The following is a 24,819-nucleotide window of genomic DNA, read 5'->3' on the forward strand; positions in this document are numbered from 1 at the left end:
CAATACAACTGAAGTTTCAGAGTTCATAGCCACTTGGGTGTCTGTCTTTCTTAAGGAAACCTGCAGGTAGATCTGTGTCATGGCTGGCTCAGGTAACACAAATTACTGGTAACTCTGCACCTGATTAGACCTGAAGGGACTGGATAAATATTGCATTCTCAAAATATGGCAAGTACTTCACTCCTTGGCTGTTTTGTTCAGCCAAGCAACGAGTAGGAAAAGCAGCCATTGAAAACTTAGTCTATGCCATAAGCAGAGGAATTACATACCTCAGATTTCTTTTTTGGGTCAATTTACTATTTAAATCGAGGAAAACCTTAGTATTAGCCTGTAGATACTGTGAAATTCTTTCACCATAGAGATTGCAGTGCTTCTCAGAGAATTAACTACTTTGGAAGGACTGATCTGCTTCCTGAGAACGCTGAAATGAGCATCTCTGAAAACCCACAACTCTGTTTCCAAGGGCTTAAATCTGGAACCGGGGAATATTTGTAATAATTTTGGCATGGCAACTAAGAGAAGCCTCATGCAATTTTCTGCATTCCACAAATAGAAGAGAGGTGTTTGTCAAGCTTTGAAAGTAATCAATACAGTAACAAACTTCTGGCTGTACAGAACTTTTTGGTACTCACAAAGTATAACTGACCTCAAAGTTGCACTGATAGAAAAAGTTTGTCTAATTGTAGATCCTGGTATAAACTGATACAACACACTGCTCAGCTCTGTGCCATCTGGAACATTACTGGAAGCCACAGTAAACTGCAGGGTGGTAATTCTTTCAACTGATGTCCAATAGAGGGGGAATTTGGCCTCATGGCAAATCAGACTCTTAATTATTACTGTCTGAGACTTCTTGGCTGGGAAAACTCTGTTGCTACTACAAGTCACATGGAATCCTGACACAAGTTACAGTGATGATCTTTTTAATGCCTGAGCAGGGATACATAACATTAACAGTGTTGGTTCGGAATGGATCCTAAAGGCAATGATCTTGCAAATACTATTCATGCACTGTGCCCTGGAACAAAATCTGACAGGAGAGCACGATCATGTTCTCCATTGCTCTGAAACATATATGAGTGCTGGCTTAGATGTGATGGTGTTTGGTACTGAAACTGTCTTCCCTGAGGCTACCCAAGACTGAGTGCAGAGGTGCAGAGGCATTTCTTTTAAAACAACAGGCTTAGCTGATGTGAAACCCATATACTGGCTTCTATAATTATTGAGTAGTTAATGCAGCAAGCTAAGATGGGCAATGTCTCAGAAACTTTGGTGCCTCAGTGCTGTCCTACAGAAGACAAAAGGCCAGATGTGGTCAGGATTATTTCAGCAGTGTATTGCTAAGCCATTGAGATCCAAATGTCCTTCAATAGTTGTCAAAGTAAAGAGCATGCTCCCCAGCCAACCTGCTTGAAGGATACACTTCTGTAGCGGTGAGGCTGCATAATATACCTGGGAGTACTGGGGCAGAGCTGGAGAAATGCTGCTCACGCTAAGGCCACCCTGTGGAAATGTGTAGTTTACAACCACACGGACTGAGGATACAATCTGTGACAAACTCCAAATGGCATTTAAATCCACCTCCCAAAACGAATTTACTGAAATGGGGAAGGAAGCTGAAATAAAGAGGATCATGAAAGAGGAGAGATGACATGAATTTAAAAAGAAGTACAGGTTTATTAGTGAAATGTGCAGTGATAAACATATCCATGTGAAAATTTCCATGTCCACAAAGTCCTGTAGATGTGCAAGCTAGTATATGGTTTTCAGCCAATAGGACATCCAGAGACAATCTATGTAACTTGCCCTTGCCTGATCATGTTATATTCATGAGCCTTGTTTAATATGGCCAGACACTATAGAATTCAAAATCTTTTAAAGAAAAGGGTTTGTTCTTCAATTTTTCATCACAAACTTATAAAATCCTAGCGCCTTATTTACAGGGAGGGCAAAGAAACAGCAGTGTTCTTGGTTTTAATCAGTGACAGCAAGTATTAGAAGTAATGCACTTCTGTGTGTTTCTGGTATTTCTAGTTCAAGTGTGATGTCTCCTGGTATGTGAGCAAGCGTGCAGTCACTCCTCTGAACAGTAACACAGGCAGTCTCTGAGAAGTGGGTGCATAGTGACAGAGAAAATGTCTCTTATGCATTGTTGAAAATTCATGTTCAGTCACACCAATACAGAGCAAAGTAATAGTTACAGAAAGGAAAGACTTGACTAAAACATTGTGTTTGCTGTTCAGGCTGCTTTTTTTCTTCTTTGCAATATAATAAGGTTGTTTATGTTGCCAAGTCAGCAGTGTCTGGAGTATGATGGAAAGTTTGTTTTGTGGTATCATGGTTTGTAGACGAGGAGTTTCAGAATGGTAATTTTGCATCATTTTTAATCTTACCCAAAGTTTTTTCATGTATTTCTGTCCCACCAGGGTTCTTATCATGATGGGGCATGTTGTGGTTTAGTCATGTCTTAACAGTGAAGCCACAGTAAATGGAAGCTTAGGGTGTAGCCAGCTCTTTATACTTTGTCTATGTTGTATTGTTAATGAGTAGAGCCTAGATAAGTGTCCTGAATGCTAATGCCATTTCTCTTGACTCACAATGTTGCTCCTAACACTGAAGAGATGTTGGCAATGATATGCCTGTGTGAATTGTGGGGAGTGTTATCACTTGTATGAATAGAATTAACAGTTTCCTGTGTAAGTGGCATCCTGCCCACACAAATGAACACTGAGCACACCCAGAGCTTTCCTTTCTGCTACCATTCATTTGCTCTATGGCATGGAGCAGAACATGCACAGACGGTGACTATGCCTTATTGATGGACCTTGCCTGCCTCATAGGTGTAACTCTTAGAAGGATGGTTTTCTGAAGGAGCCCTCTGTAGTTTGGCTGAATGTATCTTCTTTCCCTTTCTCCTCTTCCCCTGTAAATCACCAGGGCAGTTGCAGTTTTGGGGCTCATAGAACTGTCTCCTTCTCCTGTTTGATCAACTGCTTCTCTTCACTGAACTCCTGTCTCTAAGCAAGCCATGGGCACATGTGCACGTCAGTTTTCTTCTAAGTTAGATAGCAGGTAGGGCGCTCTGCTTTTCCTTGGCAAATACCCTCACGTTCCTGTGGACTTTGCAGAACTCTCTGGAAGATAATTAACACCTTGAAAAGGAGCAAACTACCTAACTACTTCCTAAGTAGTAATGAAATGTTCTACTAGGCATTTTGGGTGGCTTCATGAGAAAATAGGAACCCCTGATAGCTAATCCACATAAATGCTCTAAGTTGGAAATGTTTTATAACTAGAGCCAAGAAACAAACCAAAGCATTGACTGTGTAAATGAGGGGTGTCTGAGTACAGTTGGAGGGTGTCTCTGGCATGACAGGTCAGTTAATCTGTCCACTCCCAGTTGTCCCAACAGCTGTCTGCTATGACCACTCTGTTTCTGGGCAGGTTTTCTGGTACTCCTCTGTCAGGTGGTGGGTTGATGGCTCCCGGGAAAGTGGGTGGGTGTGAGCAAACTACTACTGCAAGACCAGCTTCTCCAGTTCTGAGGAAAGAGAGTGGATGGAGATGGCCAAATTAATGTTGTTGTCAAATGACTCATTCCTCTCATTATCTCTTGAAGAGTCTCTTAGACATGGTTAAGGAGCATATCACACTCTATGTGTGCAGGACAGTCTTTCTGGGCATCCCCAGTATGTCCAATTATTTGTAGTCATATTAGACCCAGGTCAGATGGCACATTGTAGAGGGTAAGAGCTCTTGATCTGAAGAGCTGATGTAATTTTAATTTAAATACATAAGGTCACTCTGCAGTGTATTTACTCTTAACCCAACCTGATTATTTTATTTGACTTTTTTATAGGCAAGTTTTTCAAAGGAGGCATCAAGATTCAAGTTTCTATGTTTAAAAATTAATCTTGAAATTTCATGAAGGAGGTTGCTTTTTGGCATCATCCTATTTGAACTTGTTTCCTTCTTTGTGGAGTGAGAAGATAAGAGTGGCCCCAGTGGCCAGATGGATCTGTAGTCTGTTCCATTTAGCTCAATATCTTGTCTCTGTAAGTGATCAAAATAAGATGTCCAGGAAAAAGTGTAAAAATACAGCAAACGCATAGTGAGGCTTCTCTTGAGCATTCTGTCAGCTGCCAACAATTTGTAGCTCAGGCTCTTTTTCAGTCAGAGAAGTCATTTAAATAAGGTTGCTGTTAAATGTAGGGCTGGTTATCAAGAGCTGGGGTGGCAATAGCTTTTGAGTATCTTTTGACTAGTATGTTCATTTCCAGAAGTAGAGCTGGGGCAGGGCTATAGCGTTAATGAGCTGCTGAAGAATGGGGCATGGGATACTGAAGCCCTAACTCCTTATCCTGGCTTTGTCTCATTTATTGTCAAGAGCAAATCACATAGTGTCTCTGAGCTCCCGTTCTCTATGTGATAAGTGGAGTACTGACCTAGGGATGGCATGATGGTGTGAAGAAGTTTGATATGTTAAAGGATGTCTCATTCGGTCCAGAAATATATTTGTGACAGTAGGATTTAGAGTCCATCCCCTCTGCCTCCATTCTGCACAATTATTCTTCTAGGTCACCTAATCTTTTAGGAAAGAAAACATTTCTTCATATTCCTCTGATGTGCATGAATAGCAGTTTCGACTTGAAGAAAGTACTTTAAAAAATCAATTATGCTGCTGTGACTTCACAATCTCTTAACATTATCTGATATTATCAGCGTATTTTACTGATAGTTTTGTCCAGCTCTAATAAAGAGCTATTAAGAGTTTTACTTCACAGGAATTCAGACAAAAGGTTTTGTGATTATATTTATTCTTTTTTGCCCATCTATGCACTGAAAGAAGTGATTGTCAGTGTTTTTGTGTATGTTAACAACTGCCCAACTTTTCCCATGTCTTTTTTGCTTGCTAGCTTTTGACAATGTTCACTTTTTAATTGGAGCTCCATTAATTAAATAGAAGTAAGGAAGTAAACCAGCACACAGAATACTGATTAATAATTTAAACACACATTCAAATGCGTTAGACCCATGTTCAAGTGCATTAGACCCACATCCTGCCAGGTTAGTTCTAGCCTCCGTGGCCTTCCTAAACGGTTGTGCTACAGTAAGAGTAGTCGCCTGCATCCTTCCTCAATGTCTTCTGTGGCAGCACCCGTGCAAGGGAAAGGCAGGTACAGCACTTGAGATGTATGTTTTGCCTCCACTGGGCAAAGTTGTCCTGCCCTTCTCCAGCCATTTTCTATGCTTTATGTACAACCCAACTGTACACTGGAGTGTTCTGATCAAAGCAGTTCAAGGCACTCTGGTATTTCAAATTTGGCATAGTTTTTCGGGAAGTTCACCTTTATCTCCTTTTTTCACTTAGCTTACTACCTTCAAGTCAGCTGACCCCATAAAAAAATTGGCAATCTTGTAAAAACAGTGGACACTGAGAATTTTGAGTGGCAGAAAAATGATGTCCATGGGGTAAAGTTTAGGGTTCCCTTACAAAAATAACCAAAATCTGTGTCATTATTCTCTGTACAGTAAATCTTATTGCTAAAAATGGGGCTGAGACTCTACAGATTAATTTTAACCTAAATCCTTCTTTATTAAATTGTTGGGACAGTACTTTTTAAACCTCTTAAAGTTCAAGTCTTTGAAAAACATGAAAGCTGTTGAGTAATTCAGTATTCCACCTCCACCGAAGCTTGTTGTGTGACCAAGCCTTTAGTGAAACAGCTAGTATGTTCCCGTGAAAGAGAAATGGTAAAGCAGTGGGCAGTTATAGGTAAATCAGTGAGCTTCTCCAGTGTTGTTCAGGAATTTTTTTTTAGCCAAAGAAAGTGTTTTGTGTTACTGTTACTAAAAAATTGATCAGTACTCCTGAACTAATGGAGTTAGCTGGTTCATTGAGAAAAGGTACCTTAAAACTGATTATTTTGGCCTATATAGAGATTTGCTGCAGAGAACTGCTTAACCCTCCCTGACTACAGGATGGGATGCATAGATCTCTCTGGTCTCTTTACCTGGGGTACAGCAGAGACCCACCAAAGTACGAAAAAGGGCTAAAAATTGTTTCTTAGTACCATACTTAATTCACAAATGTGCAGGGCAAGCAAGACATCGCATCCTTGCTCATTATCTTCTCTACAACACACACTTTTGAGGTGCTGTGTTTCCAGTTGTACCTGCTATGTGATCACTGAAAAAAGCTGCAAAATGGAGGCAGCTGCAGACTCCAGCCCTGAGAAGAAAAATTGCCCGTACAAAGATCTTTCTACAGTTCTGCTGTTTTTACATGCCTGTAGGACTGGTCTCTGTAAACTGCTGATGAAATAGTGCCACTTTTGAACAGATCAATAGGCTCTGGCACAGGAGGATGCCATTCTTATGTATGACTGTTAGACATTGAAAAATAAAGAGCTCACAGCTTGCATGTGTGAAGGCAAACATAGGTCAGCCTTGACTTTCAGCACCATCTCACCGCCGCTGTAGTCCTGCTTTCTACATACGCCTGGGTGGCATGTGGGGATTGTTCTGCTGGTGAAGATTGTGCTGTTAATTATCGTGAGCAATGTTGGTAAAACCATTAAACCTGGATTTTGCATTTTATTCCTGTTAAACACTTGACAAGCTTTAGTTTAGGGTATTAGGGCATGCAACAAAAACTTCCAAGCGAGGGAGACAGTCTTTCCATCTCATCTTCTTGTTTCCTTCCCATTCCTTTTTCTCCTCTCATGCTCACCTGCCCCTATCCTCACTGCCTGCATGGGGGGAGCACTGTATTTCCTGCCCAGCCAGGCAACCTGGGCTGGAAGGCAGGAGTCTTTTGGGTGACAGAAAATTGCTTCCTGTGACAAGAGGCAAGGCAGGAGTCTTTTGTGTGACAGAAAATTGCTTCCTGTGACAAGAGGCAAAGCATTCGTGATTTGCCTCTGTGCTCTTGTTCAGAGGTAGTGGGAATACCCGTGGACCTACGCAGCGGTGACAGTGAAGATTGGGGAGTTCCAGTTGCATCTTGCTGCTGGTTTATGTCCTACGTATGCTAGAACTGTGAAATCTCTCAGGCCCCTGGTGTCAGTGGCTGATACAGATAAGCGAAACCTGAAGACTCCCTGAGGACTGTTCTCCAGCCTTTGGATGTGAAAGATCAGAGGATTTTTACAACCCTGGTTTCAGCTGCCTCCTTTAAAGAAACAATGAAGAAGGTTTCAGGGCACATTAAGCCCAGACAGAGTGTGGTATTACAGAGGTTCCAGTTCAGGCAGCGGGCACAACTGTCAGGTGAAACTTTTACAGCCTTTGCTTTGGCACTACAAGAATTGGCATCAGTCTGTGTTTTTGGCTGTTGGCAGGAAGAGCTGATCCTGGATCAGCTAATTGACAAAACAGCAGACTGGCGAATTTGGAAGAAGCTCTTGATGGAACTTGATGCCTTGACTCTGGCCCAGGCAGTGGAGCTGGGATTGCAGATGGAGAGAGTGTTGCAGAAAACTTGTCCTGGGTTTATTTCAGTTGTGACAAAGCAGTGGGAGAACTGGAGCAACAGTAGTAAAATCTGGAAGATAAGGAATGATAATTGTTCTAATCAATGGTACTGCTGGGGACAGAAAAAATCCCCTGCCCTCACAACAAAATATGACCAAGAGAAGCAAAATCAATTCATCCCATCTTGTCACAGCCCCGTGTCATCTGCAGCAGTTATGGGGAGGCAGCACTTGGAATGGCAACTGAGATGTTCTGCCATGTCAAATACAAAACACGGGAGAGTCAGGAATTTCCAGGTAGGCTGTTGATTGCAAAGTGACTGGGAAAGTGACAGAAACTAAACAAGGGCACCTGGGACCAGACTGTTCAAACTGTGGGTCTGTTGCTTATACAGAATCCTAACTCTAGACTAAGTTGCAGTCCTCCAGGTTATACTGGAGTACTTGAACGCTTAAATAAAAATCTTTCCCCTCTGGAATGAAGTTATTGGCCACATGGTGTTGCATGCTATGACTTTTGCTTTTTGCCTTTTGCAAGACTTAAATCTTATGTGAAGGCTTTTTGAGAGGTCTTAACAATTGTGAAAGCGGTGTCTGCACTGGTTCTGGTGTATTGATGTGTGGCTGGAGGCTTCTACTAAAAGAGCTGGCAGAGAAATAATATTATTAATGGAGTTTTGAACTTGGTACTAAAGGAGGTTGTCTACTGCCTGAAGAAAGTCTTCTTAACCCTTTATAACACATAGGAACAGAACTAATTTCTGTAAGAGCTAAGATTTGTGGAAACATCCATTGCTCCATAGCCATTGTGCTTTGGAATATAATGGTTTTGTGACGAAGCATCAGATTTATATAGATGTCTGTAAATAAAGATCATAAATAATAACATATAAGAAGGGGACAGGCCAATGGGCACCATAGATTTGAGTCCATATCTGAGGTACCTGTGAAATAAGATTGAGTTATAGAAGTTTTGCTGTAACATACCTCTGTCCACAGTATTCTGCTCTATTTTAATCTAAACTTCCTACTTCTGTATAGTGGCAGAAGAAAAGAGGATCAGTTCCTCTCTTCTTTTTTCTTTTTTTTTTTTTTCCCTTGTGTTTTGCTTGGTTGGTTTTATTTCTTTCTTTTTCATTAAAAAACATGATTTCAACAACATCTTTGATTCTGTTAATCACCTTCTACTTGATTTTTCTCTGGCAGATCAGTGGAACTAGCCATTTGTGCAAGATAATAACAGGGTTGAGAAGAAAGGAAACAATGATAAGGAAACTTGATGGAGCCAGACCTGAGAAAAGGACAACTGTTAGCAGAAGTAAAATAGTAAAATAAGAGAACCCCAAGCACAGTCTATGTGGAATTGGGCTCTTTTCAAACAAGGTGATCATCATTGGGCTGCACAGCAGCAAGTTGAAGTAGTCTCTCTAAAGACTAAGAAGAAGTAGGGTTTGTGAGAGGTTTTAAGACATTTCTCCCTCTCCTGCTTGTTTTGTTCTTGCTGAATTCTGTGTCATGAGCTGAACTGGCAAGCTGTATCCCCTCGCAGCTGCCCTGTGTTCCCTAAGGCAATTATTTGTGATTAGCTACCATGACGTAATTAAATGTTTAGGCTGTCCTGAACAATTGAATATTGTACCTCTAATGCCTGTTATTAGTGCTATTCCTGACAGGTAATGAAAAATTTATTGAGGTTAAAAATGTCTGGTGGTCTTTGCGTATTCAGCATTGAAGCAAGTGAAAAGGCTGACTGAAGAGAAATGAACTGTACTGAGAAATAGTCAGACCTGGAGCAGTGCCTGCAGGATCTTCAAAGACTTGAAAATGTATGATTTGCATCTTTTTGTTTCATTTTAAATGCCATGATCTTTGTGGTTAAGAGCAAAGTTGAGGTCTGTTTTGTTAACTAAAGTTTGTACCTTTTTGGATGTTCATGCAGGTCTGTGTGCCATTTTTCTTGAACTGACCTTAAGACGGTATCAGAGGAGACACAACTTTTGCAGATTGTTTTTGACCTAGTGATGATTCTAAGTCAGCACTGTGCCAAGCAAAATCACTGGGTAGGAGGCTATAATTACTGTATTCCTGAATCTACAGTGCTGAAAGCTGGATTTAGGCTTAAAATGCATATCTCTGTTTGAACTGGTAAGCTTCCAAATCTTTGTCTATTCAAGTTAGCACTGGCTAGGTGAGGAATTGTGGTATGGACTGAGTGACTGGATCTTGCTCACCTCTGACTGTGTATTCACTACCACATGGAGTAATTTGCTAACACCTAGGTAGATACACAGAGCAGTTTGGGAGCCTGGGAACAGTTGAAGAATTAATGACTTGATAACAATCACACCCACTCCTGCCTCCTGCTCACAGTCCTGCTGCCCTGGATTTTCTTCTGCAAAACCTTTTCCTCCTTTCTGCACATAGGCAAGTTGGAGAAATTGTGTGTGATGATTTATCGCAGCTTCTCTCACCCCCCCCCCAGCCCTCTCTCTAACCTGACAATATGGAAAGCAAGATCTTTACCACTGAACTAATGAGTGACGTGCTCTTGAAGTTACACTTATCTGAGGCAGCAGCTTCTGCTCCTTCTGTTTTAAAAAAATAAATTACTGCTTTACTGCTAAAGTTTAGGGAAGCAAAAATGAACACTTCACCTGCAATCCTAGAATCTCCCTTCATATTAAATAGATATCGTAGACCAAGGAGCAGTTCTTCCATCTGAAGAACTAAATGGATATTATTTGTCATCCTAGTTAGGAATATATAATGCTTTCTGCCAGTGGAAGAATCTTCACCATACTATCCATTTTTTTATTTGTGAGATAGAGGCACAACTCAGATTGTAGGGCAGATGTGCCTAGATGGATTGTGCCAAAGGACCTAGGATATGGACAACTTCTGTGCTGTCTTCTTTATCATATTGCAGTTTTGAGGCTTGAAATAAAAACCTTAAGTTATAATGACTGGGTGGTACTTGCCATTTTACAGTGTGAGGTCTTTTCTAGGGTAAGCAATGGGTCTGGTTCTTTCAGTCTTTTCTTGCATGTCACACTTTCTAGACCTCTCATCTCTTCAGTGGACATTCTTGGGCCCTTTCTGAACTCTGCACCTAATATGTGGTTGCCTGTAGTTGCAGAGATCAACACAGGTTGCTTGTAGATCTGGATTGCTACAGTAGTTCTTTGCTTATGACTGCTCTTCTGTGTCACCTGTTACAATGGCATATTGCCCTGGGTCTGTGTATTGCAGTAAAATAACTGAATGAGCATCTACAAGTTAATAATTACTGAATCAGAGGGCTACAAGGAGTCAAAAAAGGTATTCTCATCTGTTCTTGCACTGGAGATCAGCTCTACCTCTGTCATTCCTGTCAGATGTATATCTAATCTGTACTTAAAGACAGAAAGTGATGGTGACTCCATGCTATCCCCTAGGCAATCCATCCCAGTTTTTCATTATCCATACTGTTGGTGGTTTATTGGTTTTCTCTAACTTCAGTCTTCTCTGCTTCAACTTAAATCCCTTAAGTCTTGTTTTATCTGTCATACATTTGGAGAGAAGATTACTACCTTGTATGGGTAGTTAAAGACTGTTTTCGCATTGTATTTTCTAGCCTACACAGTGTAATTTCAATCTTTCCTCATAGCTTATTCGTCCTAGATCATTCTTCTTTGTTTGACTATTGCCACTTGCTCCATGTATCACGATGTAGGATACACATCAAGCTTTCTTGAAGGTTCCAGCTGAGGCCTTACCTGTGCCAAGCTCAGGTTCCCCATGCTACTGTAACTACTGTATCTATTGTTTTAGCCATGTGTACTGTTGGGAGTGTAAGAAAATCCCTGGAAGCCATTTACATGAATGAGGCAGGAGTCTTGTGGCAAAAGCACAGTAAGTAGTTATACTAATTCACCTATGTAGTGAGTCAGTATATCTAATCTAAATCAAATCAAGTGACGTAAAATAAAGTCATCACTGGGATAAAAGGTTCCTGAGAATGGGCAGGATCTCAGAGAGGGAAGGGGGCATTTTGGTCACAGATTCATACAAACCTTGTGGATCTTGAAATAAAAGGTAGGGCTTATGTGACCTCAATTCATCTCATGAGTCAGGAGATTTCATTCCCCTGTGCCTAGTCCCTTAATCTTGTATTTACAGTGCAGCTCTGAGGTCGGGAGGTGTTACCATTGTTTTACAGAGGAGGAACATAGGTGAAATCAGGTATCCAAGGTCAGAAGAGAAGTAAGGCATTAAGCTGGATACTGAGTAGCTACACCAAAAAAGGCACCTGAGTCACTTCCTAAGCCCTAACTTTCTGTTATGTGGGAAGGGAAGCGGAAACAGTGAGCAAAAAAGGTCTTTGCAAATGGCACAACTTCACACAGCTGAATCCATGCTCTGCAAGACCATTGCTAGCTAAGTTTTTCTTGAAAGTTATTATTTTATACAAATTGGCATGTTATTTGATTTCTTCTGCTTTTAAAAGCTCATTGAGAAGATTTCTCAACCACTGTAGAAAGAGGAGGAAAGGAGTAAGCAGATCGTTGGTACTGGAATATCTCACATCACCCAGCTAGGCTAAACTCAAGGTGTGAGGATGCAAAGTTGTGCTGGATTCAATTAACTTCCTGAACTTGTGAGCAAGACATAGCCTGTCCTTGTTCCATGTCTGAAAATCATCTTTCCCATGTTCCTCATTTTACTGCTGACTCCAGATCTGATGCAGTCTGCTTGTAAGAGCTGCCTTTGGCTGCGAAGCCTGTCAACTGAGTTTCTGTTTGTGTAACATTAGCAAGAGTCCAGAGGCCAGGTTATACCCTTCAGGGCAACTGTGTAAGAAGCAAATACTAAAGGTCAGTAGGGGCAGTTGGGGAGAGGAAGTCCTCATGTATTTCATGCATATGGAGTGATATGGGCCAGGAGTTAACCTGAAGATGAAGGGCAATGACAAGAAAAGGAGGAAAAAAACTTGTCTGACCATCAAAGGCCAGGCTGACTTTGTTAGCAAAGCTCTTACTTAAAGCCATCAAGAACATGCAGTTAGTAATGGCAAGTCAGACTGAGAAATATGAAAGACTAATGCTTTTATTATTCATATCTTGTGATAGAGGTGCATGTTTAACTGAGTGTCCCACGGAGCCCCGTTAAACTCATCCCAGCAATGCAAAATACAGTACTATCCTTTTCCTCCATACTTGTTCTTTCTTCCTACTTATTTTTTTCCCCTTGGTGCCCATCTCACTTCTGCCTTCTCCTGGAGGCCATCCCTCCTTAAAATGCAGTAAGAAAGAGTCTACAAATGTGTTAGGTGCATTTCTGTACTGTCAGCCCTGTGAGTCCTCAGCTGATGTTTACACATACCTTTTAGTCATGCTTCTTTCCTTACTGCCCTTGAGGTTTTCCCCTCTGTTTACATAGTAGGCTGTGTGAGGAGACCTCAACCCTCAGAGAGGCTACTCAACAGAGAAACGAAAAGATAAAAATAATGAGCAGGGTCTGAAATGGTTGAATTACTGGCTCTGCTGCAGATGCTCTGGTATGACTTGAGTGAGTCATTTATTCTGAATCTGTAAAATGAAGATAGTACTTCCTTCCTCTCCCTGTTTTCTTCCCTTTATCTTACATAATTAGACTATAAACACTATGGGGCAGACACTTTCACCACGTTTATCCAGCACTTATCACAATTAGGTCATGGGCTTTGTAGCATCTAGGAACTTAGCTTATGATGTGCCAGAGGAGGGGCGTTTGGTGTAATAATATTGCAACAGGGCTGATAAAAAGGAGCAGCATAACCACAGAAATATTAGTTCAAAAGCAAACAACATAATCAAGAGGGAGATGTAGTGGCTGAGCGTATTTGACAATTTGGGATGATGTTTCCAGTGATGGTAGGAGGAGGTCAAGAAAGGCAGGATCCTGTGCCTTGTGTCTCCCAGGCTTCATATAGGCCCTTTCCTTCAAAGTGCTCTTTTAATTAACAGTCTGAATTATAACTGTCTGCAGACTCATTTTCTTGATTAAACAAAGAAAGCCTATGGCTCTAAAAATGGGCTGAGTGATTAGATTGTAAGACAAGCAAGTCATATACCTCATGACTTTGCGCTTGACTTCCCACTTCATTGCAGTCCCACTCTTGAACATTGAATTGCTGATCACTGAGGGAACATCACTTGATATCTTGTGGCTACATGTGCACACATACACTTAGGATTTCTTGGACCACTTTTTGTATTTAATGGAGTGTTTTTTCCAATAGCTTTCTTCAGAGGAGTTTGCCCTGTCTTTAAAGTATTTGCTGTCTTTCTATTCCTCCACTTCAGCATTCTTTCTATAATTTTGCAATGGCACTCAGGAAAACAAAATGGATTCTGAAAAAAAGAATTGAGTTTTAAAAAGGTAAATATGTCTGTGCTAAAGCGTACTCACAAAAAAGTGATTGCATCAGGTTTACAGTGGAAGGACAAACCACCACAGCACTCTCTGCCTGGTCTTCTAGAGTGGAAGTCTCCACTTCTTTCACCAGGAATCCTAAAGGTTTCCACTAAGCAAAGTGTTCAAGCATGTCCTTAAACACTGTGAAGGGAAACAAACCGTAAGTGCTGTGTTCATTTAGCAGAGAGTAGCAGACCAAAATGATCTTCTAAGAGTATACTTCCACTGGTAGAAGGATATTAGTACTTGAAGCCATCTGGCTGCATAGCACAAGAACTCAGCATGGGCCCTGTCTTTGGAGGAGGACTCACATAGTTTCTGGGTAGAATTTTTGGTCTGTGCAGAGCTGAGTGTTGCTTCTGCCAGACAGCTTCAACCTCATGTAAGTGCATCTGCCTTAGAGAAAGATTAGTGGTAACATTTAGACAGAAGCAGATGTACGTTTGCCTCCCTGACTCTGAGGCAAGAGCTTCCCTGTGGCCAAGCAAGCTGAATTTCCATTTTAGCACAAAAAGTGTTTTCACTGAGGCTTAGTCCCCTGTTTCATGGGAACAGTGACGTTACCTGCTCATGTCTTTACACTGTATCTTCAACATGAACACAGTAATTTTGGATTTTTTTGTTCTGGGGCAGCCCTGAGCCTTTCTCTGTAAACAAAAAATAGAGGAAGGGTGTGAGGGAGTGAGGAAGAGTATTTACTTGTTATTATGAGGCAAGCAAAATATATTCCTGTTTTCATGAAAACATAATCAGAAATGTAACAATGTAGCTTTCCATGTGTTGAAGGCAGGAGTACAATGAAGCAATATATTCCCTTTTAAATTTGCCAGCAGAGGGAGTATTGCAATGCAATGAATGCTGGTAGTTTTAAAGAGCAGGGAAGTTGCTTGAGTCTGAATTTTAGCTGTTCATGTTCCAAATTTTATTTGACATATTGTATTGTTGTGTTGACCAAAAAACGATTTTTTTATATTTCAGAACAGTAACAATATTAATTATTGATACAGTTTAAACTTTACATTTCAGGAGTGAACTTCCATAGTTAGTGCCTTGGCTAACATGTAGGATTTCTTTTGTTACAAATAACTGTCAGTTTTTAATGTACTTGTGAGAATAAATCTACAAATATTTTCATAATAGTTGTGTCTGATACTGCTGCATTAATAAAAATGTATTTCTGCTGCAAACTGAAGTTTGTAAAACTTAATGGAAGAAATAAACCACAAATAGAAGACGCAGAGATCCATGAACTTTTCAGTTTTGTGCAATCATATTGTACAAGTTACATATCTTGCATATTTGTCCTCTACTTAACACAATAAATCTTTACGCTTCTTCACTGCCTGCCATCTTCACCTGCTGGGCAGTCCTTATCTGGCTGGAGCTAAAGCAGTACTGAGGAATTTGTTGGTGAGACGCTTGACCTGCAGCACAGTAAGACAATGGAATGCAGCTTGTATTTATTAAAGGAGTATGTATTTCTCTGTGCAAGCTGAGTCTGACCAGGTACATCATCGCAACCTGTAGATGGCACCCAGATTACGCACTGTTACTAGAAACTACTACACCTTGGCCAACATGTTTTACCTTGGCCAAAATTTCTGCTAAGCTCTATGTGGTAGTAGGAGTGTTAATGTCAAAGGAGGGAGATAATGTTTTTGGCTTTGGGCTATAAAAGTGTTTTCCTGTTGGAATTGGCTTGTTGAAAGGAATCAGAGAAGCTATGTGGAGTGCAGCAGGCCCCCTGCTTGTGGCATTTTTCTGCTGATGCAGTCCTGTACTTATCAAGTGTCATGAGACAACATCATGGTGGAGGCCCAGATTTACCTCTGGGGCTAGGTTATTGCACTGTAATGTCAAAGCACTCACTGAACAGAAGCAGAGCATGGTCACTCAAGCTGGCAGAATGGGGAGACACACTGAGTTTTCGGCAGTTATGATGCTGTTATGACTTTTAGATACTTCACTGATTCTGTGTATTGTTTTGCCATTGGTTTCAACCCCTTCTCCCTCTTGCCTTCACCTGGCACTACCACCTCAAGTGATGGTAGCTGGCAGAGCCTTATGCAATTGCTCACACAGTTCTGCTGATTTTGAAATTGCTTAACCATTTGGAGGCTTTCCAATGAAGGCACTAAATACAACTAGAGCAAGACACTTATGCGGAGGATGTCTGTGCATTGTTTCCTCATGCCACTAGTTGTTAGTGTAGTGCAAGTTCTCACAAATCAACAGAACTGGCTTTGAGATCTTTTTCAGCAAAAAGTAACTACACTGTTTAGGAACAAAAAAAGCCCATCCATCTCTTGTGGAAAAGGGAGATATATTGTTTTAGTGACTTCATATATGAATGGTTCTGTATGTAAAAATGTTACAGCTTAAGGATGGAGTGCCCTGCCAATAGTGCTATTGCTGTGTATAGATGATTAATGAAACAACTGTGTCACCAAACTGCTAAAAAACTTAGTGCCAAAGTTACTTTTGGATGCCTGTACATATCCGCACCGACTGAAGCAAGAACCTCCTGGGGAAGTTCTGCTTTTCTCATCCATCTGTCAATTTTGTTTCCTCTTGTACAGTTAAGATGCAAATGTTTGTGTCCTGCATCAAAAACTGAATATGTTTTGCAAGTAAAATGTCATCATTTAGTGGTTATAGAGCACTTTCCTCACTACCTGCGGAGGGTTTCATTTCTAGTGTCTTTCAGAGTTCCTGTGGAACTGCCATTTGTGCACAGAGCAGAATCAGACTGAAGGTTCAGAACCACTGCTGACAACAGCATCACTTCTCAGCAATCCTTATCAAGGTGCAGTGCTGCATCTGCTCTTATGCATACTGTTCTGCTCTTTATAAACATTTGTAGCACCTATAATATCCATTGAAGTGACAGGCAGTTCAGAAAAAGTGTTTTTCTGCTGACTGAGAAACCAAAGTTCTATCTGAAGTTAATGTCTTTAAATGTACTTCTTACTCATTAAGTGTAATAAGGTTTGTTTTTATAAAGAAGTAGTAGAAAATGAAGGTTTTGCCAGTGTGCCCTCTTTTCCTTTTTCATTCCCATATTTCCATTATTCATGATGAAGGCAATTCAAGAAAAGGGCTTGGATAGCTGGATTTGATCAGGAAGATAATTTGAGGCCTTGGGCACATTATGTGGCTATCCTATGTAACATTTTCTTTATAGTTTCTAATCTGAATCTCTGCTGGGTCATTTTTCAAGCCCCAGTAGATCAGTGCAGAGGGATTCTGGGTAGGTTGCAGCTACTGCTCTGGACCCTACACTGTCACCTCCTGTCTGAAGTCCTTTCCCAACGGTAGCTTTTTTGAGGAGTTGTGTCACGATTAATTTAAGAGCCTTTCCCAAGCTCTGTGCTTCTGTATTATGCAAACCCTGAAAAACACAACTCTGGGCATGTGGGAGGGCTCTCCCAAAGAGTTTTATGTTTTCCCTTCAGAGAATAAAACTTCACATGCAAATTCATTTGCCACACAAAGTTCCCCTGGGCTAGGCCTGTAACTCTTTATACCATGTATAATCCAACCTCTGACTGGCATCCAATTTGCTTTAAGGATTTCTGGACATGCTTTGCATTTTTTTAAGTATGGAGGAGAGTAAGTAAATTGAAACCATTAATTCTGTCTGTATCTCTTCCACAAATGTGTTTGAAGGCCTCTTTCTTTATAGCTCCGTGGTGACTGAGGTAGTGTGACTGGTTCACTGGGGTGGCAGCTGTGCTCCGTGGTTGCCATGAACCACTTTTGAACTCTGTGACAGAACTTCTTGTGAAGGGAACACACACTGCTTGTGCTGTGTTTGCCTTAAATCCAAGAAAATAATTTAGTTTATGAAAAGCCGTTTCTGTGACTGTTCTGGAAAGACTTGATGATCTTAGATCTTCCCAGGCATTTCCAACCTGACAAACACCCAAGTTTCTAGAAGTACCATTACTTAGGCAACCTTTGCCAGCCCAATTAGAGAGACCAAGGCTTACTAGGACCTTGAGGCTGGACTCTCTTGCTCCAAGGCTGTCCCTTTTGGAGCAGAGGTGTATCAAAGGCACAGAAGAAGAAGCTGGGTATTTTAAATGCTGTTTCTGTCCTGTGACTGAACATACCTTTGGTTTTTACTCCGTGCCCTCAGTTCAGTATATCCATAATCACTATAACAGTTCCATGACCAGCATTTTTCAAACCTGTGTAGGCCACTTAAGTCCCTACTTAGATGTAGAAAAAGCTCAGCTTTTCACAGCTCTCATTACACAGAGGATGGATGTGTTTCATGCTACCATGTTAGAGTGCCTCAAATATTTACTGTTTAGCTATCATGAGGATTTATGAATTTCATACCCAGTCACTATGCCTGGGAAGCCAAGGAGGAGTTGCAGAGACTCACAGTCTTTTCAGTAATTCCATTCAGTTTATTACTTAAATATCTAGGACACAAGTTAAACCAATGCAAGTAACCCTAGATGACATTACAGCTGAAGTCTGAAGCAGCTGTATTAACAATCCTACATTGCCATTCAAGTGGCCAGTTTCATATACTAGTTTTGTCTATCTTTCTCTCTCCTCCCCCTTTTTAAGTGGCTGTATTAGTGTTGCCCTTCTCAAAGACAGTAATGGAGAGAGCATGTAGATAACCCAAACACAGAGTACTGAAGTAAGCACAGCCAAATCCCGAGTGCCCTGAGCTCACCTATAATTGCATCAGCAGGAGTTGAGAGCATACAGCACTCTGCAGGATGAGATCTTTTGTAAATGATGCCCTCATGCCTACCCTGGGAATTGCACATTTTCTGCACTTGATGAACAGGGCTGAGGCCCACTGAGCAGAGAGGACAGCTGGCTTCCTCTCACCTGTATTAATGGAAACCATTTTATTCTCATCACATTGCGAGTCAAAGACACTGGCCTGTACCTTTCAATCAAACTAGGTGTAAAGGGAGATTTATGACATCTATATTAATACCAACTCAAGAGCTGTTGTTACCTTCACCTATGGAGAAATCAGTTGTCTGAATCTTTTGAAATATCAACTGAAAATGCTTTTATATTGTCTTGAGTTCAGGGAAAAACTGTGCCGATATTCCCTGAGCTGGCAATGAGGTAGTAACTAGGGTAAGGTGCAAGTTAGTAGGAATGCAGGTTGGGCTTGCTTAGGGAACTTGTATTAAAAGTAAAAGCAAAGACCATATAAATGGTCAGAGTCTTTTTTGTGGTTGTGAGATTTAAGAATAAAATCCTTCACTAAAAGACTAGTTGAAGTAATACAATTGTCTGTTTAACCTATCCTACCAATTGTTAGGCAGAGAAAATTAGGGAAATACAATATCTAAGAAGCTCACAATTATTGCAATATAATATTGTAAGTATGAGAAAATTATGCAAATACAGAACCTGATCCAGAAAAAAAATGATACATGACTTCCCCAGTGAGTAAAAAATTTTCACAGGATAGGAGTGGCTGGGCCCATGGTAGCAGATGTCACATATGAGCACTATCAGTCCTCAGTTAGAGGGCAACTTGCATGGAAGGTATCTTATGTTATGGAGACAGCAGTCTTCACACATCAAAGTCACAAGTTATATCTTTCTGGTGACTTTAGGTTGACATGATCATATATGGCTGCATCCAATGACAGCAAGACAGACCAGTAACTTCAATTTCATCCTATTTCTTAGCACATTTCAGAGACAGTGAAAGAAATGCAAGAGAAAAGCAGGCAGGGGGAGCTTTGCTATGATTTGTCTATTGTCTGTCAAGTGCAAAAGCCTTATTTTAGAAGCAGTTTCTTTCATAGTTATTCCAGGCTCTTGTCTTCCAATTGTTTATCAGCTTTGAGATTGAAGAGATGTATAAACACACAACTCTGTCCATGGGTGCTGAGGGTTTCTCAACCACCCTTCCCAGGAAGGAGCCATAATTTGACTTTTGAAGTTCTCAGTGTAATCTCATGGGAATTAAAGACAGGAGGACTGTTGTCTAATCAGCAGCATAGTTGAGGATCACTTCTACATGTCTACTCAGTTCTCAAGCCTGTGATTGTCCGTGTTGGGAAGACAGGGCTGTCGTGGTTTAACCCCAGCCAGCAACCAAGCACCACGCAGCCGCTCACTCACTCCCCCCCCCATCCAGTGGGATGGGGGAGAAAATCAGGAAAAGAAGTAAAACCCCTGGGTTGAGATAAGAACGGTTTAATAGAACAGAAAAGAAGAAACTAATAATGATAATGATAACACTAATAAAATGACAGCAGTAGTAATAAAAGGATTGAAATGTACAAATGATGCGCAGTGCAATTGCTCACCACCCACCGACCGACAACCCACCAGTCCCCAAGCGGTGATTCCCTGCCCCCCCCCTTCCCAGTTCCTAAACTAGATGGGACGTCACATGGTATGGAATACACCGTTGGCCAGTTTGGGTCAGGTGCCCTGGCTGGGCATGAGAAGCTGAAAAATCCTTGACTATAGTCTAAACACTACTGAGCAACAACTGAAAACATCAGTGTTATCAACATTCTTCACATACTGAACTCAAAACACGGCAGGGTTATATAGCAGCTAATATCATACAGTTTAATTCTGGCTATTTTCACCTAAAATCAAATCCCCTTGAGGCACACATCGGACTTCTCCATCTTTTCACATCACCCACGAAGTGCACCCAGGCCCTTGAGCAAACGCAATCCCACGAATGGGTTTACCTTTGCCTGAGGCAGGAGTAACCCAGACTGTTTTCCCTAACATGTTTTTCATGTGCACTACAGGGACTTTATCCCCTTCTACAGTATGTAAAAATTCTGATTGGGCAGGGCCACTCCGATTGGCAGATCCTCTGGTGTTGACTAACCAGGAGGCTTTTGCTAAATGTGTATCCCAATGTTTGAAGGTTCCACCCCCCATTGCTCTCAGTGTAGTCTTTAACAGTCTATTGTATCGCTCAATTTTTCCAGAGGCTGGTGCATGATAGGGGATATGATACACCCACTCAATGCCATGCTCTTTGGCCCAGGTGTCTATGAGGTTGTTTCAGAAATGAGTCCCATTGTCTGACTCAATTCTTTCTGGGGTGCCATGTCGCCACAAGACCTGCTTCTCAAGGCCCAGGATAGTGTTCCGGGCAGTAGCATGGGGTACAGAATATGTTTCCAGCCACCCGGTGGTTGCTTCCACCATTGTAAGCACATAGCGCTTGCCTTGGCGAGTTTGTGGGAGTGTGATATAGTCAATCTGCCAGGCTTCCCCAAATTTATATTTCAGCCATCGCCCTCCATACCACAGGGGCTTTAACCACTTGGCTTGCTTAATTGCAGCACATGTTTCACATTCATGGATAACCTGTGCAATAGTGTCCATGGTCAGGTCCACCCCTCGATCTCAAGCCCATCTATATGTTGCATCTCTTCCCTGATGGCCTGAAGTATCATGGGCCCACCGAGCCATAAATAGCTCACCCTTATGTTGCCAGTCCAGGTCCACCTGAGCCACTTCAATCTTGGCAGCCTGATCCACCTGTTCGTTGTTTCGATGTTCTTCAGTGGCCCGACCCTTGGGTACGTGAGCATCTACATGACGTACTTTTACAACCAGATTCTCTAGCCGGGATGCAGTATCTTGCCACAGTGTGGCAGCCCAAATGGGTTTACCTCTGCGCTGCCAGTTGCTCTGCTTCCATTGCTGTAACCACCCCCACAGGGCATTTGCCACCATCCATGAGTCAGTATAGAGATAGAGCACTGGCCACTTTTCTCTTTCAGCAATATCTAATGCTAGCTGGATGGCTTTCACCTCTGCAAACTGACTCGATTCACCTTCTCCTTCAGCAGTTTCTGCAACTTGTCGTGTAGGACTCCATACAGCAGCTTTCCACTTTTGATGCTTTCCCACAGTGCGACAGGATCCGTCAGTGAACAGGGCATATTGCCTCTCATTTTCTGGCAGTTTATTATACAGCGGGGCTTCTTCAGCACGTGCCACCTCCTCCTCTGGTGACATTCCAAAATCTTTGCCTTCTGGCCAGTCCGTGATCACTTCTAAAATTCCTGGGCAACTGGGATTTCCTATGCGAGCCCGTTGTGTGATCAGTGCGATCCACTTACTCCACGTGGCGTCAGTCGCATGATGTGTAGAGGAGACCCTCCCTTTGAACATCCAGCCCAGCACTGGCAGTCGGGGTGCTAAGAGGAGCTGTGTCTCAGTACCAACCACTTCTGAGGCGGCTCGAACTCCTTCATACGCTGCCAATATCTCTTTTTCAGTTGGGGTATAGCGAGCCTCAGATCCCCGATATCCCCGACTCCAAAACCCCAGGGGTCGGCCTCGGGTCTCCCCAGGTGCTTTCTGCCAGAGGCTCCAGGCAGGGCCATTCTCTCCAGCTGCAGTATAGAGCACATTTTTAACATCTTGTCCTGTCCGGGCTGGTCCAAGGGCTACGGCATGAACGATCTCCCGTTTAATTTGTTCAAAGGCTTGTTGTTGTTCAGGGCCCCATTTAAAATCACTCTTCTTCCGGGTCACTTGATAGAGAGGGCTTACAATCAAACTGTAGTTTGGAATATGCATTCTCCAAAACCCCACGACACCTAAGAAGGCCTGTGTGTCCTTTTTATTAGTCGGGGGAGACATAGCTGCTATTTTATTAATCACATCCATTGGGATCTGACGACGTCCATCTTGCCATTTTATTCCCAAAAACTGGATCTCCTGTGCAGGTCCCTTGACCTTACTTTCTTTTATGGCAAAACCAGCTTCCAGAAGGATTTGGATTATTTTCTTCCCTTTCTCAAAGACTTCTTCTGCCGTGTTGCCCCATATGATGATGTCATCAATGTATTGCAGGTGTTCCGGAGCTTCACCTCTTTCCAGTGCAGTCTGGATTAGTCCATGGCAAATGGTGGGGCTGTGTTTCCACCCCTGGGGCAATCGATTCCAAGTGTACTGGACACCCCTCCAAGTAAAGGCAAATTGTGGACGACACTCTGCTGCCAGAGGGATTGAGAAAAACGCATTAGCAATGTCAATTGTGGCATGCCACTTGGCTGCCTTTGACTCTAGTTTATATTGAAGTTCTAGCATATCTGGAACGGCAGCACTCAGCGGTGGTGTAACTTCATTCAGGCCACGATAGTCAACTGTTAGTCTCCACTCCCCATTAGACTTCCGCACTGGCCATATGGGACTATTAAAGGGTGAGCGAGTTTTGCTGATCACTCCTTGGCTCTCCAGTTGGCGAATCACTTGTGGATGGGAATCAGAGAGTCTCGGTTGGTGCGATATTGCCACCGGTGCACCGTCGTGGTATCAATTGGCACTTGTTGTTCTTCAACCTTGAGCAACCCCACAATCGGAGGGTCTTGAGAGAGACCAGGCAGGGTAGACAGCTGTTCAGTGCCCTCCGTCTCCAAGGCAGCTATACCAAAAGCCCATCGATGCCCCTTCGGGTCCTTGAAATACCCCCTCCTGAGATAGTCTATGCCAAGGATACACGGAGCCTCTGGACCAGTCACAATGGGGTGTTTCTGCCATTCATTCCCAGTTAGGCTTACTTCAGCTTCCAATACAGTTAACTCTTGGGAACCCCCTGTCACACCAGAAATACAAATGGATTCTGTCCCTTTATAACTTGATGGCATTAGAGTGCACTGTGCGCCGGTGTCTACTAGAGCCTTATACTCCTGTGGGTCTGACGTGCCAGGCCATCGAATCCACACAGTCCAATAGACCCGGTTATCCCTTTCCTCCACCTGGCTGGAGGCAGGGCCCCTCTAATTCTGGTCAGAGAATTCAGTATTCACTTCTCGTAAAATTGGCTCAGAAGTCCCTTCAAGAGGATTGGAAATAAAATCAGCCTTTCTACTCTGTTTGGAAACTGGAGCGGCATTTTTCCTGGTAGAATCCCCTTTTGTGGTGGTTTTTCCTCGCAGCTCGCGTACCCGTGCATTTAGGGCCGAGGTAGGTTTTCCGTCCCATTTCCTCATGTCCTCTCCCTGATCACATAGGTAAAACCACAGGGCACTTCGCGGTGTGTACCTTCTATATTCTCTCTCTTGGGCAGAGGAACACTCACTCCTGATAGCTGAGACATTGGTCCTTACACGTGTGGAGTAGGACATATCCTCTTTGAATTGCTGGAAATCCTCGGACAGCTTCTCCACAGCTGCAATGCAGGCTTGTAGGGAGGAGGAGAGATTTTCTTCGTATTGACAGAGTTGGCGAGCCACTTCCTCCACTGTCGGTGCCTCTTCATTCTTCCAGGCCATTATTGCCAATGCGTTGGCATAGGATGATGGTGCGCTCCGTACAAACTTCCGCCACATGGGTCGAGTGCATTGGACTTCGTCTGGATCTTTGGGTAATTGTGGGTTGTCCGGGTCGTGATGAATTGTCTCTAGCACAGCTAATTCCCTCAGATATTGAATACCTTTTTCCATGGTGGTCCACTTGCTTGATTGACAGGACAAGGGCTACATCAAAGGACCTGCCCATTGTAAACTTCCCTCTCTGCTCTGACTGAGTCCTTTAGGCTCAATTTTTACAGAAAAAAACAGTAAAAAACAAAGAGAAGTAGTCCTCAAATCCTAACAAAATATACATGCTATAGGTTGGGAGGAAATTAAACTATGTATGACAGGTGGTCAGAGCAAAAGCCTGGCCTCCTGGTGGCACTGAGAAGTCAAAGACCCATAGAAGAAGGTAAAAATGGCACCATCTGCATGTTGTTTGCCCTGTTAGGACTTCTTCCCTGGTCACTATGGGAAGTCCAGTGAGCTCATGAATTTCAGATTTACTAGAGGTCAGCTCTAGGCCTCTCTTGTCTGTTAGGCAGAGGGCTTTGATAGACAGAGCAGGAACTGAAGCTTCTATCTTCTCTGCCTCCTCAAGGGAACTCCATCCCTGGGTACATCTG

General features: G+C 42.4%; 1 protein-coding gene across 2 annotated transcripts in view; it reads left to right on the plus strand.

Annotated features, from left to right (window-relative positions):
- Window positions 1-24,819, plus strand: part of ARHGEF4 (Rho guanine nucleotide exchange factor 4) — a 247,389-nt gene that overhangs the window by 82,537 nt on the left and 140,033 nt on the right. The window lies entirely within an intron of this gene.

The sequence above is a fragment of the Buteo buteo genome, chromosome 7 (assembly GCF_964188355.1).
Source record: "Buteo buteo chromosome 7, bButBut1.hap1.1, whole genome shotgun sequence".
Lineage (NCBI taxonomy): Eukaryota > Metazoa > Chordata > Aves > Accipitriformes > Accipitridae > Buteo > Buteo buteo.